Genomic DNA, 7017 nt, shown 5'->3' with positions numbered 1-7017 from the left:
TTTACTACTCTTTAAAATGATTTTTACATCTAGGTTCACAATGGATATGTTTGTAGTTTTCTTTTTTTCATAAATTCTTTGGTCTCGATAGTAGGGTAAGGCTAGCTTCATGAAATGATTTGTGAAGTGTTCGCTCCTCCACTCTTTTGTGAAATAGTTTGTGTAGGACTGGTACTATTTCTTCCTTAACTGTTTCATAATTTACCTTGGAAGTCTTTATTATTATTTATGGAAAGGTTTTAATAATGGTAACAAATTCTATAATAAATTTAGAGCAATACAGATTTTCTGTTTCATCAGGAATCAGTTTTGGTAGTTAGAGTCTTCCAAGGAATTGATACATTTCATGTAAATTGTTTAATTTTTGGCATAAGGTTGTTTATACTATTACCTTATCATTTTAATTTCTGTAAGATGTGTAATAATGGCTCCTTTTTAATTCTTTTTATTGAACATTCATATCTTCTTCCTCTGCTAGTTCATGACTCTACTAGAAATGTATCAATTCATTTATCTTTTCAAAAACTCAGCTTTAGGATTTGGATTCATTGATTTTTTTTTCTAAGTTTTATAATCTCTTTTTTTTTTTGAGACAGGGTCCTACTCTGTCACTCAGGCTGGAGTGCAGTGGTGTAATCATGGCTCACTTCAGTCTCAACCACCTCCCAGGCTCAAGCCATCCCCCATCTCTGTCTCCCAAGTAGCTGGGCTGAGACTACAGGTGTGCACCACCACACCTGGCTAATTATTTTTTATTTTTTATTTTCTGTAAAGATAGGGTCTCACTTTGTTACCCAGGCTGGTCTTGAACTCCTGGGCTCAAGTGATCCTCCAGCTTCAGCCTCCCAAAGTACTGAAATTACCATGTGAGCCACCATGCCCAGCCAATTTCTGTTCATATATGTATTATTTTCTTCAAATGTGTAATGATACACACTTGAGTTTAAATCTATCTTCTTTTTCTAGCATCTTAAGGTTGGTCATTGATTTTGGACATTTCTAATTTTCCAATATAAACAAAGCCATAAACTCCCTGGTCACTATCTTAGCGGCATCCCACAAATTATAAAGTGAATTTTCATTTTCATTCACTACAGTGTGTCTTCTAATATTCTTTGTGATTCATTTTCTGATCATTAGTTATTGAGAACTATCTTATATAATTTCCAAATATTTGAGGATTTTTCCAGACATGTGCCTAGAAATAGGATTTCTAACATATTCTTACTGTGGCCAAAGAGCATACTTTAAATAGTTTTAATACTCTAAAATTTACTGGGACTTCTTTTATTGCCTTGCATATAATATATCTTAAGTGTTCCATGTGCACTTAAAAAGAAGGTATATTCTGATATTGGTGAAATTTTCTATAAATATCAATAATATCAAATGGTTAATAACTTTGTTAGAGTCTACTATATTCTTGCTGATTTTCTTTATATCTATGATATCAATTACCGAGAAAGAAGTATTGGAATCTTCCAGATATTATTGTAAATTATCTATTTCTTCTTTCTGTCAGTTTTTGCTTCATGAATTTTGAAGCTCTGGGGTGGGATTTAGGATTATTGTATCCTTTTGATAAATTGATCCTTTTATCATTATGAAGCATCTCTCTTTATCTCTGGTCATGTCATTTATGCTGAAGTCTACTTTGTCTGTTATTATTATAGCCATTCCAGCTTTATTATTATATTTTCACAGTATGTTTTTTCCACCCCTTTATTCTAAGACTTTATATTTCAATAGATTTCTAATAGACAACATATTGTTGAGCTTTGCTTTTTTATCTGATCTTAAAATATCTGTCCTTTGAGTCTTTCAACTAGGTTTAATTGAATTTAGCAATACTGTGGCGCTTCACATTTAATATATTTAGCAATATTGTGGTGCTTCAGTGTACCATCTTGCTTATTTGTATTTTTATTAGTCCCATCTGTTCTTTTTTCTTTCCTTGTTTTTTCCCACCTTCCTTTGGATTGAAAGTTTTTGTATTATTCTATTTTATTTCTACTACTGTCTTATTAGCCCAGTATTTTATTTTATTTTACTTTTAGTTCTTGCTCTAAGGCAGGGGTTAGCAAACTAAAGGCTGCAGTCAAATCTGACCCATCGCTTGCTTTTATAAAGTTATATTGAAACACAGTTGCACTCATTCATTTATGTATTGCCTATGGTTGTCTATCTAGCTGACGAGTTTCATGCTGCAATGGCAGAACTAAGTAGTTGTCACAGAGACCACGTAGCATGCAAAGCCTAAAATTTCTACTATCTGCCTCTTTACACAAGTTTGCCAGTCTCTGCTCTAGGGTTTACTATAGGTTTCCTTAACTTATTACAATCTATCTTCAAATAGTATTATACCACTTCACATATAAAAACCTCTCCTGTCTTTTGTTCCACGTTTTACTTCTGCATATATTATAAGCTTGCAAATATATTATTACATTTGTTTTGAAGGGCCCATTTTACATTTCCTTGCACATTTACCATACCTTGCACTCTCCATTTCTTTTCTATATCTAAGTTTCCATCTGCTGAAATTTCCTTTCTGTCTAAAGGATATTCTTCAATATTTCTTATAGTTTAAGTCTGCTGGCAACAAATTACACCAGCTCACATTTGTCTCCAAGTATTTATTTAATTTTATTGCTGAGGAATATTTTTACTGGATCTAGAAATCTAAGCCAACAGTTTATTTTGTTCTTTCATTCAGCACTTTAAATAACATGGTCCATTGTCTCCTTGCGTAGTTTCAGATGAGAAGTCTGTACTTATGTTTTATCTTTGTTCCTCTATACATAATGTGTCTTTTTTCCTTTAGTTACTTTTAAGATTTTCTCTAAATTGTTTGTTTTCAAAAATTTGGTTATAATGTGCTCCGGTGGAGTTTTTGTTTTCCTATTTGAGGTTCATTGAGCTTATATTTTTCATCAAATTTGGAAAATTTTAGCCATCATGTCTTCAAATATTCTACTGTTTTCCCTTGCCCCAGCCTCTCCTTCTGGAACTTTATGTTACAGCACTCCAAATTGTCCCACAGGTCACTGAGACACTGTTCATTATTTTTTGGATTGTTTTCTTGCATATGATTCATTTTGGATAGTTTCTATTACCAGACTTTGAGTTTACTAATATTTTCTCTTACAATTATACTTTCAATCTTTCCAGAAGATGTTTCATTGGCATATACTGTATTTTTTAATTTCTAGAAGTTTCATTTTGTCTTTTTAAAATATATCTTCCATTTATCTCTTTACTACATATATGTTTACTTTTTATCATTTTGACAGAGCTTAACAGCTGTTTCAAAGTCTTTGTCTGCTGATTCTATCATTTCTATGATTTTCTGATTGATTTTTCTTCCTGATTATAGATCACATTTGCCTACTTTTTGGCATGTCCAGTAATTTTTTATTGGATACTGAATATTGTGTTTTGAGCATCTGGATTTTCTTGTTGTCCTTTAAAGAAGTTGAAGTGTTTCCTGCCAGTTAGACAAGTTACTTGTTGATCAGTTTGATCCTCCCAAGGCTTGTTTTGAAGATTTTTAGGGCAAGTCTAGAGAAGCAATGACTCTAGGGATAATCCCACCACCCAGTCATGACACTTCTGTGGTCTCTACTGAAGGTCCAGGTGATCCGTGAGGACGTTCCGCTCCTCCTGGTTGGAGTTTACATGTCTCTCACTGCTGTGATTTTTGGGGATTGCTCAGTCTCCAGCTCCCCATCCATTGCCTGGCCTCATGGAGTTTTGCCCTAGGCATGCATGACCTAATATTCAGCAAAGACTCTGAAGTGTTTTTTCTATGCAGCTCTCCTCTCTGAAACTCTGCTCCACAATTTTGAGTCACCTCAGCCTCCCTGAACTAAATCTCTGTCCTCAACTTAGTGAGACTGCTGAGCTCTGCTGAGGATTCCTCAACCTGCCATGGGGTACAGAATGAGATCCCAGGCAGAAGGCCAAGGGCTTACCTCACTTTTCCCCCTTTTCTTAGGAATCAAAGTATTGTACTATCTGTTGTCCAACATCTGAAAACACTTGTTATGCCATTTTCGCCCAGTTTTCTTGTTGTTTATGATGGGAGACTATGTCTGGACTTTTGTCATTCCATCATGGCCTGAAATGGAAGTTCCACTATTACACTTTTATTTATACATAAGAGAGAAGGGCAAGCCTCAAGACTGGAGGCAGAGATAGTCGTGTTACAACAACCAAACAAGATGAAAAAGCTAGGTTGGTCTGCATTAATAGAGGTGTGGTGTCTGAAACAAGGAAGGTGATCATCCCACTGTTCTCCACACATGACTGGACTTGTTCATTTATTCATTTATTCCATAAGCATGCTTTGACCACCTCCTTTGTCAGCTTCTGTGGTAGGCACTGAGGATACCACGTTGCATGAGATATAGCCTTTGTCATTAAGAAACTCATAGACCAGAAAGGAATAGGCAAATAACATGGAAATAACAGTGCATCATCATAAGGAATGCAGTAGAGATAAACCCAGAGGTTATGAGAACCCAAAGCGGGGGATACCTATTCCAGCCTGAGCAAGGGTAGGGGAATCAAGATGAACTCTGTGGGTAAGGATGGCTTATGAGTAAAGTCCCAGTGGATGAGTAAGAAAGAAAGCATCAGCTGAAGAAAGTGAGGGGAGTTGGAAGTAAAGCACACATATGCAAAAGCTAATTTAATTTCTTCTGGGAATTGGAAGCATTTCAGTGTGGCTGAAGTGCCACAAGGGTAATAGAGGAATGGGGTGAGATTAGGCAGAAAGGAGATATAATTGATGAATAACATAAGGTCTCATTAAAATTTTAAACTTTATCCTAGGAGAACTGAGAACTATTGAATAGTTTTCCCAGGTAAATAACATGGTCTCATTTATGTTCTGGAGAGATGTCATGGAAAGATGTTTGGAAAATGAGGCTCTAGGGGGGAAATAATAATCCATCAGGCAGCAGTAGCATTAATGCAGGCAAAAGATGACATGGGCCTGAGCTATGTTATTGGAAATGGGAATTAAGAAAAGTAGATGAATGAGAGATATTTACAGCATAGTCAACTAAGCTGGAAGACTGATTGGATATAGAAATTAAGGAAGAGGTAGCCATCATAGATAGCACCCAGGTTTTGACTTGGAAAGCTAGAGTATTCTATTAAGAAACACCATATTCCTTGGTTTTGTTAGGATTGACTCTTGTCTTGCCATCTATGTGATTTCAGGCTTTTCGTTGCCCGGACCTATGCACTTCCTCTGGATGTGTGAGTTTGTTTTCTGTTCTTAAAGTTGCCTTCCATCTCTTGCCTCTTCTCACAGTCAGAATCTGTGTGAGCCAAGCTCATGGCTTCTCTCCTGGCTCTGTCTGGGTCACCATGTCAGGTTCTTTCTTGGGTCTGTCTCCCCAGCTGTGTGCTCTGGACTCTAATCTCCACTGTTACTATATTTCTTTCTATGACTCATGGAATATTGTGACATAGAACTGACAAAATAATACTTGGAGATCAGAGCCAGAAGGGAGTTAAACCTTTTTATGGTACAATATACCAGTTTTTCAATTGAAAAAAATGAAAACATAGTTCCATCATGTCATTCATACATTCACTGAGCATATGTTGATTTTACTACCCTGCCTGGGTCAAACAGGACTAATCAACAATGATAACTCTCCCATATAGAGGTGGATCTGTAGGTTCTTACAACCTTGTATGAGGTAAGAAAGATGGTGATTTCCTTCTAATGTGGATATTAAGAGTAGGGAATAGAAAGTTCAAGCTATAAAAAGTAGACATAAAAAACAGGAGAACTGATCATGAAAGACTGATAGGACTGTGGCAAAGACTGCTAATCATCCTATAATATTGGTCCTCCTCTTTTTTAGTAACACAGCCTTCAGTTTTTAGGTTGAGTACATGGCCCATAATAAAATCCTTATACTTAAATGGATGTGTCAAAGTCCCCACATAGTATAGATGATATATTCAAAGTAGAATAACTCCAAGAAGATTGATTTATAAAGGGGCTAATGACTGAGATTGGGTATGGAGAAACTTTAAGAGTAGTGTAGTAAGCAAAGCTCATGTCAGCCAGGCTGTTGTTAACTCCTTTGGGGCTTCATGGGATGGAGAGAAGGAAGAGTTACCAGAACCTGGAAAAAGAGAGAGTCAAGTAGTGTCATTCATTTTGCAAGGATGAGTTATCTTGAGTTGAGGGACAGAGCCAGCCAATGCAACCTTGATGGGAGGGATCCAGAAAAATAAATACCCTGACCTCACTCTTCTCTTTTTCTGATCTCCTGCTAGAATTCCTACTGTCTGAGCTAGAACCATAGAAACCAAAGGTTACAATAGCCCACTGATGTGGTTGACACATGCCAACCCACAAAGACAGACAGCAGATGACGAGGAGTAGGCAGTGCATTTGGGGAGGCAAATGGAAGATAACTGGCATATGGGAGTTATGTAACTAAGCAGAAATGGTGTGTTCAGCTTCTGGGATACATCTTTAGAGGGAGGAGCATGTCTTCCTCCTTCCTGTAAGCTAGAGTAATGACATGATGCCTGAAATTTGAGCAGCCATCTTGGTCCACAAGATGAAAGCTCCATCCTGAGACTGGCGGAACAAGAATCCCTGAGGGAACCTGAATCCCTGAGAACTAGGCAACTAGACCTGGTTGCCTACATTCCATTGAGAAAAATAAACTTGTACTCTTTTTAGGCCATCGTTATTTTGAATTTTCTATCACTTGCAGCTGATGCAAATCCTAACCAACTCAGAGACAAAACAGGAAATTCTTTTGGACTACATTGGTCATATATTTTTTTTTTTTACTTGTAGGCATCTAAAATGGACTTCTTTTGCTTAAGCAAAGGAAACATTTATTGGAAGAATGCTGGGGGTGTCTCAGAGAATCAAAGGAAATGCTGAACTACCAAGATAGGAGGACCCAGGGCAATTCTGGTTTCTTGAAATTCTTCATGGTCTCTCTTTCACCCTTGAGGACTGCCACAAAC

This window comes from Gorilla gorilla, chromosome 1 (genome assembly GCF_029281585.2).
Source record: "Gorilla gorilla gorilla isolate KB3781 chromosome 1, NHGRI_mGorGor1-v2.1_pri, whole genome shotgun sequence".
In the NCBI taxonomy this organism is placed as follows: Eukaryota; Metazoa; Chordata; class Mammalia; order Primates; family Hominidae; genus Gorilla; species Gorilla gorilla.
Note: the sequence above shows the minus strand (reverse complement) of the source record.